The sequence below is a fragment of the Neophocaena asiaeorientalis genome, unplaced genomic scaffold (genome assembly GCF_003031525.2).
Source record: "Neophocaena asiaeorientalis asiaeorientalis breed wild unplaced genomic scaffold, Neophocaena_asiaeorientalis_V1.1 scaffold226, whole genome shotgun sequence".
NCBI classification, from domain to species: domain Eukaryota; kingdom Metazoa; phylum Chordata; class Mammalia; order Artiodactyla; family Phocoenidae; genus Neophocaena; species Neophocaena asiaeorientalis.
In genome coordinates, this window is record NW_020173037.1 from 7,510,098 (window position 1) to 7,518,321 (window position 8,224).

Below are 8,224 nucleotides of genomic sequence, written 5' to 3' on the forward strand. Positions count from 1 at the left end.
TTTGTTCAATTATTATTAAAAGTGGACGATAGAGCGTGACTGGTCGCAAGTGAGAGATGCTAATTGATAAATCCAGAAAAGCTTCCAAGTAGCTGACTTCAATATTATATGAGAAAAAGTATGGAAACCCTGAACATTTATCTTTTCCTGTTTGTTTTTTTGTTGTATTTTTAAGAATAAACGGTCAGTTTTATTGGGCTCAGACTAAGAACCCACGGGTCTTGAGGACCTCTGTGAATTTGTCAGATTTCTTCTCTATGTTCTTTTCGGCCTGCTTCCGTAGCCTCGTGAGCTGCTTCTTTTTCCGGTAGTGGATCTTGGCCTTCTCCTTTCTCTTCTCCTCCAGTGTAGCCGTTACTGCCTGGTACTTCCGCTAACCTCATGAGCCAGGCGCCCTACGTAGGCAGACTGGGGGGGTGGGGGTAGAGGGAGAAACGAAGCTGTAAGAAAACGAGGCCAGGGTGACTAGGGGAGGGGCATTGACATCCCGTCCTAGAGGATCCCAGTCCAGCCATACAACTTTTCAGCAAGCCTGCACTCGAGAGATGCAGCCACCCCTGGCAGGGCTCTCTGCTCCTCCTGGCATCAGCTGAGCCATTGGGTTTATCGGCACTGCCCACAGTGGCATCTGCAGACCATCGTGAGAAAAAGCCATCATTTGCTGAACATTTATCTTGAAACAGTTTTTTTGTTTGTCTATTTTGTTTTTTGTATCTTTGTTTCTGCCAGTTTGTATAGTAATGGTGTTACCTGTTTATTTCTTTTTAAATTTTTAAAAAAATTTTATTTATTTTTGGCTGCGTTGGGTCTTCGTTGCTGCACGCGGGCTTTCTCTAGCTGCGGCGAGTGGGGGCTACTCTTCGTTGTGGTGCGCGGGCTTCTCGTTGTGGTGGCTTCTCTTGTTGCGGAGCACGGGCTCTAGGCGTGCGGGCTTCAGTAGTTGTGGTTCGCGGGCTCAGTAGTCGTGGCTCGGGGGCTCTAGAGCATGGGCTCAGTAGTTGTGGCGCGTGGGCTTAGTTGCTCCACAGCCTGTGGGATCTTCTCGGACCAGGGCTTGAACCCGTGTCCCCTGCATTGGCAGGCAGGTTCTTAATCACTGCGCCACCAGGGAAGCCCTACCCGTTTATTTTTGTTATAGGTCAGACATTGATCTTCGTGTGCAGGGAGAACCTTCCTGGGACTCTCTGTCTTTGGTTGGGGCTCTATTTCAAAGGTGCTCTGTTTGACGTTGGTCCTCATAGACCTTTTTGGTGTCACTGTGGCTTGATCAAGTCCACCAGGGCCCTCCCTGACTTCCTCAGGGTGGGCACGATTGTGTGGCTTTGCAGATTTTTCCGGAGCTTACGTTAGCTGTGGGGGCATGCTACATCTGAAAGTTTTACTCTCACTTCTAGTGGTTTTGAGGGATTATTTGGATACGTCTAAAATTTAAGGGTGGTACTGTTCCCATGTGGTGACATAGTAGAAAAGCTGGGCTTTTCTGTCCACACTTTCTCTTTTTGTGCCTACTGTACTCATGGGGGGGCATACATCTTGGGATATCTTGACCCCTAAGACAATTGGGTTCCATGCCTTTCACCCCTAATGCCCTTCCTCTCCCACGGAGATGAGGAGAGCAGTTGTTCTTGTGGAGGTTTTATTCCGTGGTGGCCGAGAGCTTGAGTTGTGGCGTCAGAAGGATCAGCTAGTGAATCAGAAAAATAGGAACAATGATATTCTCAACCAGCCAGGGTTACTAACCGCAGAAGATTGCATGAGGTATTCCACCTAAAGCACTTGGTATAGCGTATGGCGTATTTATTGAGTAGTTACTAGCTAACTGGTAGTCATTGAACTTATCAAACCATGTGTCTTGGTTTTAATTTAAAAAGTCTCCGGATCCTAAATCATGACTGGCCAAGCACGAGAGGCCTGCAGTGGATCCTGGCTGCACCGTTTTCACCTTTCCTCAGAAGTCGACATCAGAATTAACATGGGTGTGTGCCTGTATCCAGGCCCAGAACTAGATGTTATTCACCTAGTCCTCTCATTGGCTACGCAGAGGTGGCTCAGATACTCCAGACACTAGAAATGGCACATCTGAAGGAGCAGTTGCTTTCTGGCTACAGAGCTACTCGTCTGCTGGCTGAGCTGTGGCTGTCTTACCAGGGAACCCGTCAGTCCTGTTTTCCCCAAACCTGCAGTTCTCCGAAGTCGGTGGGAGATGTTAGCCTGGGTAAACAGTGGTGGGCATATTCCATCCGTTCTGGAGCGTTAGAACCTTCCAGTATAGACTGGAGAGGTACACGGTGTTCTCAAAATCTGTAACTCTAGGTCCTCAAGTCTCTGAACGTTGGGGCCGGTCCTTTTCCCCCAAATTCTGTGCCTTGCTTAAGGAACAGACAAGAAGCTATCTAAAATGGGTAGATTTGGGGTGGGGGTCTGGGATAAGAGTAGCAAGGAGAAAGCGAAAAGGTTCCCTGCCTCTGCAAAGGTGAGGCTGTGGGGCAGCTTCCTTGGAATCCCGCTGCTCTCCAGATTGGCATGACAGTGGGAGAGATGGAACGTAGACAGCTTTTGTTTTGTTTTATCCTATTTTATTTTCACTGAAAAGAGACTCTAAAGGGAAAATGAAATGGGGCAGAGTAGAAACCGTTGACAGACCTGAGCCTGTGGAAGTTCCCCGTATTCTTCCGTCCTTACTGCAAGGTTGAAAAATTGGAGAAGCTGCTGCTGCCTTTTTTTTTTTTTTTAATAAATTTATTTATTTAATTTTACTTTTGGCTGCGTTGGGTCTTCGTTGCTGCGTGGGCTTTCTCTAGTTGCGGCGAGCGGGGGCTACTCATTAATGTGGTGCGTGGGCTTCTGTAGTTGTAGCACGCGGGCTCAGTAGTTGTGGCTTGTGGGTCCGCGGCATGTGGGATCTTCCCGGAACAGGGCTCGAACCCATTTCTTTTTTTTTTCTTTTTTTTTTTTGTGGTACGGGGGCCTCTCACTGTTGTGCCTCTCCCGTTGCGGAGCACAGGCTCCGGACGCGCAGGCTCAGCGGCCATGGCTCACGGGCCCAGCCGCTCCGCGGCATGTGGGATCTTCCCGGACCGGGGCACGAACCCGCGTCCCCTGCATCGGCAGGTGGACTCGCAACCACTGCGCCGCCAGGGAAGCCCTCGAACCCATTTCTTGAATAACAGTGACTCTAAGGGCTTGATCTCAGTAGCTGCCATGTGCGGAGCGTAGGCTTTATTTGAGTTTGCATTTTGCTAACCTCTTTACTTACGTGAACTGTTGGTCACTGACTACCAAAGTAGGATTAATCAAATCGCTGAGGTAGGAGCAACAATTGCCATTTTGTAGGTGAGGAAATGGAGTTTTAGAGATTGTTTAATAAATTTGCCCAAGAATACGGCTATTAATGGTGGAGTTGGGACTCAAATCAGGACAGGCTTATTTAAGACCATGTAGCATTAACCTCTCTGCAGAAATTGCCTTGGAGGCTCCCATCAGAATGACCTTGGCCTTAGAAGCATCTGTCAAGACTTACACACCTGTGCTTTCAAGGCCCACCTCTGGGAGTGACATTGAGTGGCCCAGAGCTGCCCATGAATGCATTAGCGTCAGGGAGGCTTCTTTTCCTCACAAGTCATACCTTATCGATTGCAAACACTTTCTACCTAAAAGACACTCACTTATTATAAGACTTACTAGTGTTCTACCCTGTTTTTGTTTATCAGTCCAAGACGTGGCCAACATCAGGGTATTCAGCTTGCTACAGAATTGGCTGTCCTCAAAGTTTCTTCCCAGTGTTTATCCAAGATGTATTAATTCATGGAGCATCTTTTTCTCACTGCAGAGGACTCGAGTTGCTCAGGAAAGAAGACAGGATGTTCCCTAAGCTCCCAGCCGTAGCACTCGCTCTTGGTAAATACTTAACCTAGTCAACAGCCAGCCTCAAGGAAGTACTTGCACACCGCTTCTGCTCACATGCAGGACGACGGGCCGTCCCCTGCAGCTGCACGCTGCCTGGTGTCAGTAGGTCTCAGATTCAGATGTATAAAGCAGTAGGTAGGCTCATATGTTATGGGGTGGATGTGTGTTCCTTTTTCAGGGGATTTAAAAACAAAAAAACGGTAGTATCCCAAATCCTAATACTCCTTTGCATCTTAGAACTATTCTGTGGTGACATATCTAGATTCTGTATATGTTTATGGGTTTTATTCCTTCACAACTGAACAAATAGTTGTCCAGCTTAAGTACAGTAAATCTCTTGTTAAAACTTGAAGTTTTGCTATTTTTGGTGCACTTGAAATTTTAACTTTTTTCTGATTGTGTTAAGTTTCAGAGAGCTAGGTTTATCACCAGAATTGGCATTTTAAGTTTTCCATTTTCCCCTCTCATTAAAAAACAAAAAATAAAAATCCAGGCTGGTGTTTGAAGCAAAGTTCAAGTTTATAGGGAACTTTGTGGCTGCTGTGGGCTGTTGAGAGCCGTTTTGTTCAGCTGCTGGGGTCGAGCAAGATAAGGAGAACCCTGTCTCATGTGCTCTCACATACTTGGTAGGGATGCAATAAAATGACGCAATCAGGTAATTTCCCACATGGTTCAGCCCATGGGTGGTGACCCGGCTGTACCTGAATTGCGGGCAGGCAGGCGGTGTCACCGTGGAGTACCTGGGAAACGTGGTGTTTGTCTTGGCGTGAACGAAAGGTGATGTACTGCCCGAGGACCTGCACGGAAGCCCAGCTTTTGCTGGTGGATTGGTGACATAGGGGACCGACTGTCAGTCGCTTGTTGTAGCTCAGGCTCTTCAGAACTTGAAGAAATGCCCACATAGGGACTTCCCTGGTGGCGCAGTGGTTAAGAATCCACCTGCCAGTGAGGGGGACACAGGTTCAAGCCCTGGTCCTGGAAGATCCCACATGCCGCGGAGCAACTAAGCCTGTGCACTACAACTACCGAGTCTGCGCTCTAGAGCCCGTGAGCCACAACTACTGAGCCCATGTGCCACAACTACTGAAGCCCACGTGCCTAGAGCCATGCTCTGCAACAAGAGAAGCCACCGCAATGAGAAGCCCGTGCATCGCAAAGAATAGTAGCCCCTGCTTGCCGCAACTAGAGAAAGCCCGCACACAGCAACGAAGACCCAATGCAGCCAAAAATAAATAAATTTTTAAAAAAAAGAAAAAAGAAATGCCCACATCATCAGCATGATCCTTTATGGATCACCACCACCATAATAACAACATTCGGAATAGTAATATCTTCACTTGGCAAACATGAAAATGACTCGACTACCTGTACCTCTTCTAAAAAAGACTGCTTGAGCCAGCTGTTGAATCTAGTAAGTGATCTGATTTGCTTTACCTGCCAGCTCCAGGCTAGAGGTAAGAAAATGGGTCTTTTTATTCAAAGCATTACAGCATTAATTTATATCCTTATGAAATTTTCTTGTGTTTATCTCTTACTTCCAATATTCTGTTTTGTGAAAGGAACCCCAGCTTTCCCTTTTCGCGCTGTTTTGAGATAGTTGCGTAGAAAATGCTGGTCCTTCATTCCTGGGCAGAAAAGCTAACAGTATGTAGTGGTTTCTGGGGGAAGAGGGAGCAGCTGCTGCGAGCCTGGCCTCTGCCTCTGTCCTGTAGCTTTTCAGCAATTGTCTCCGCTCCCCGCCCTTCCACCCAACCAGGATTCAGAGGTACAAGGTGGTTTTGCAGAAATAATGCATCGATTGGTCTTTAAGGAAGAGTAGAATGGTGAGCTGGATGATGTAGCTTTTTCATCTGTTTTCTCCAAGGGACCTGTAAAACGGGTCTGTTTACGTGACTTTGAGGATCTTATATAATTATTTAAAAAGTCCATCTCTTAAAATTAGAATAACTAATAAATCAGATATTTATTGGGGCCTTAGAATGAACACAGTCACCTGAGGTGCTTGTTAAAAATGCATATTCTGGGATTTCCCTGGGGGTCCAGTGATTAGAACTTGGTGCTCTCACTGCCAAGGCCACAGCTTCAATCCCCGGTCGGGGAACCGAGATCCCACAAGCCTCGCAGCACGGCCAAACAAATGCAGATTCCCTACGCCAGTTTTTTTCCTGAATTAAAATCTCTTTGATAAGAACCTGCTGTATAAAAAAATAAATAGAATAAAATTCAAAAGAAAAAAATCTCTGTGGGCCATCTAGAGTCTGAATTTTTATCTAGGTGCTTCTGATACATTCTAAAAGGCCATACGTTTAGACCAGTATGTTAGTTACACAGTGAACGTACCATGGAAATGCAAAACAGTTCAGAAAAACGGTAACATATAATTTTACAATATGTTTTGGAATTTCGCAAGTAATGTTATTCTCTTACACGTAAATGAGTGAAATGTAGTTGCTATTTGAGATACCAGTTATATAAAAGGTAAAGATGGACACATGGTTGAGCTTGGAAGTATAGTCCACTTTAAAGGTGGGGGTAAACAGGTCAGAGAGCAGCATGGGTTGTATTTATTTGTTAAATTTTATTTTCATTTCTGCCACAGAATAATGAAATACTTGTCTTATGTGTGGTTCTAGTCTACATGGTATGAAAAGTGAGTGGATTTAGGGGACTTCCCTGGCGATCCCGTGGTTAAGACTCCGGGCTTCCAGTGCAGGGCATGCGGGTTCGATTCCTGGCCGGGGAACTAAGACTCCCGGATGCTGCATGATGCGGCCAAAAAAAAATTAAATTAAAAAAAAATAATAAAAAAGAAGTGTTAGTGGATTTAATAGGCAGCAGTAACTGTTTAGGGGCACCCGTTCCAAGCGGCGTTGTCTCCAAGGGCAGGTCAGACACGTAAAGCGAGAGTGGCAGGGAGTTTGGTGGGTGGACTCGGCGGCGTCCTTCTCCCTGAGAGCCGGGTGTTCTGCAGAAGGTGATGGGAAGCGGCATCCGGGCTCTTTCCTCAGGTCTCCGTCTCCCTTCCTTTCCGATTCGTTCCTCACTGACTGTGCCGGCCTCTTGCCCCGTTGTCTCCCCGGCCTGGACCGTGGCTGGGAGGTGCCGTCTGCGTCCTGGGCCTGCTCCCCGGGGTCCTCATTCCTCTGCTGCCCCCTGAATACAGCCTGCGTCCTGCACCCAGAGTGCCCGTCTCTGCTTCTCTAGGGCCCAGTTCAGACTCACAGCTCCAGCTCCTGTTTCCAGGTGGTTAACTCCTAAGACTGTATTTTTATTTCCAGTATCGCCCCCAGACGTCTGTTCTTAATGTTCCCCACCTGTCTGAAACGGAAGTCTTTTCAACACCCCCCGGCCCCCCTTTTCCTGCCTGAAGCCCAGCCCCGCATCTGAGCATCTGAGTCCGAAGGACGTGCTCCGTGCCGCCCCGCGTCCTGGCCTTTGCTGGCCCACTGCAGGCTCCTCTGAGTTCAGGGGGGCACCTTCCACTGCGCTGCACCCTTGAGACCCCCGCCCACCCGTTAGAACACAGTCCCTGGCCTGCTGAGCCCTGGCTGTCGTCACCGTCGCCTGCCTGCGCTGGTTGGAGGAGACCCCCGCCCTCCCTCGCCGCTCCCGGCGTCCTCCTTGGGCGCCCTGCCGCCCCGACTGCGGGTCTGGAAGCACCCAGGCTCCCGCAGAGGCGTCCTGCTCCACGCCTCCGGGTGTAGCCGGGCTGACAGGTTTAAAGCGGAGGCTGCGTCTCAGTCGGGGCGGGGTTGCCCTGTGCCTGTGGCCTGGCCCCTCCCTGGCCTCCCCAGTGACAGGCTCCAGCCCTGCCTGGCTGTCCCCCAGCTGGTTCAGAATGTGTGTGGGGAGAGGAGGTGAGAGTCCCTCCTCAGACCTCAGCCCGTGTCGTGTCCCCGACGTCCGGTCGGAAGGCCTTTCTTTATTCCTGGTCGAGGTGTCCTGATTAGGTGCTTAAGATGCCCTGTGGGTCGTCGGTCCAGGGGTATGCAGGCTAGCACAGTAATGTCCGTGTAATAATCTGGTGTCGGAGGGAAAGCTGTTCAACTAGCAGCTGAAGTCCTCTTGGGGGAAGTCGCTTGCTGCGGCGAGCGTGGCCTGAGGGACCGTGCCGGAGCAGGTGCCCTTTGCACCAGGGAACCATGTGGTGGCAGTGGCATCAGGGCAGACGGCTGCCTTCCGCAGTGGCTGCTCAGGAGGGGGCCTCAGAAACGGGCCTCCAAGGTCACGTCGGAGTGAGCTCTTACATAAGGGCCGCACCCAAGTCAGCCATAGGAAGGACTTCATGAATGCAAAGGCGGGGCCAGTAACGAGCAGG

The 8,224-nt window shown here is 49.1% G+C and overlaps 1 non-coding gene across 1 annotated transcript; it reads right to left on the reverse strand.

The window, feature by feature from the left end:
- Positions 1-576: 576 nt before the first annotated feature.
- LOC112398240 (small nucleolar RNA SNORD35) lies at positions 577-663 on the reverse strand. The gene has a single exon (XR_003002959.1). It is a non-coding gene; the product is annotated as a small nucleolar RNA SNORD35 (small nucleolar RNA).
- Positions 664-8,224: the final 7,561 nt, after the last annotated feature.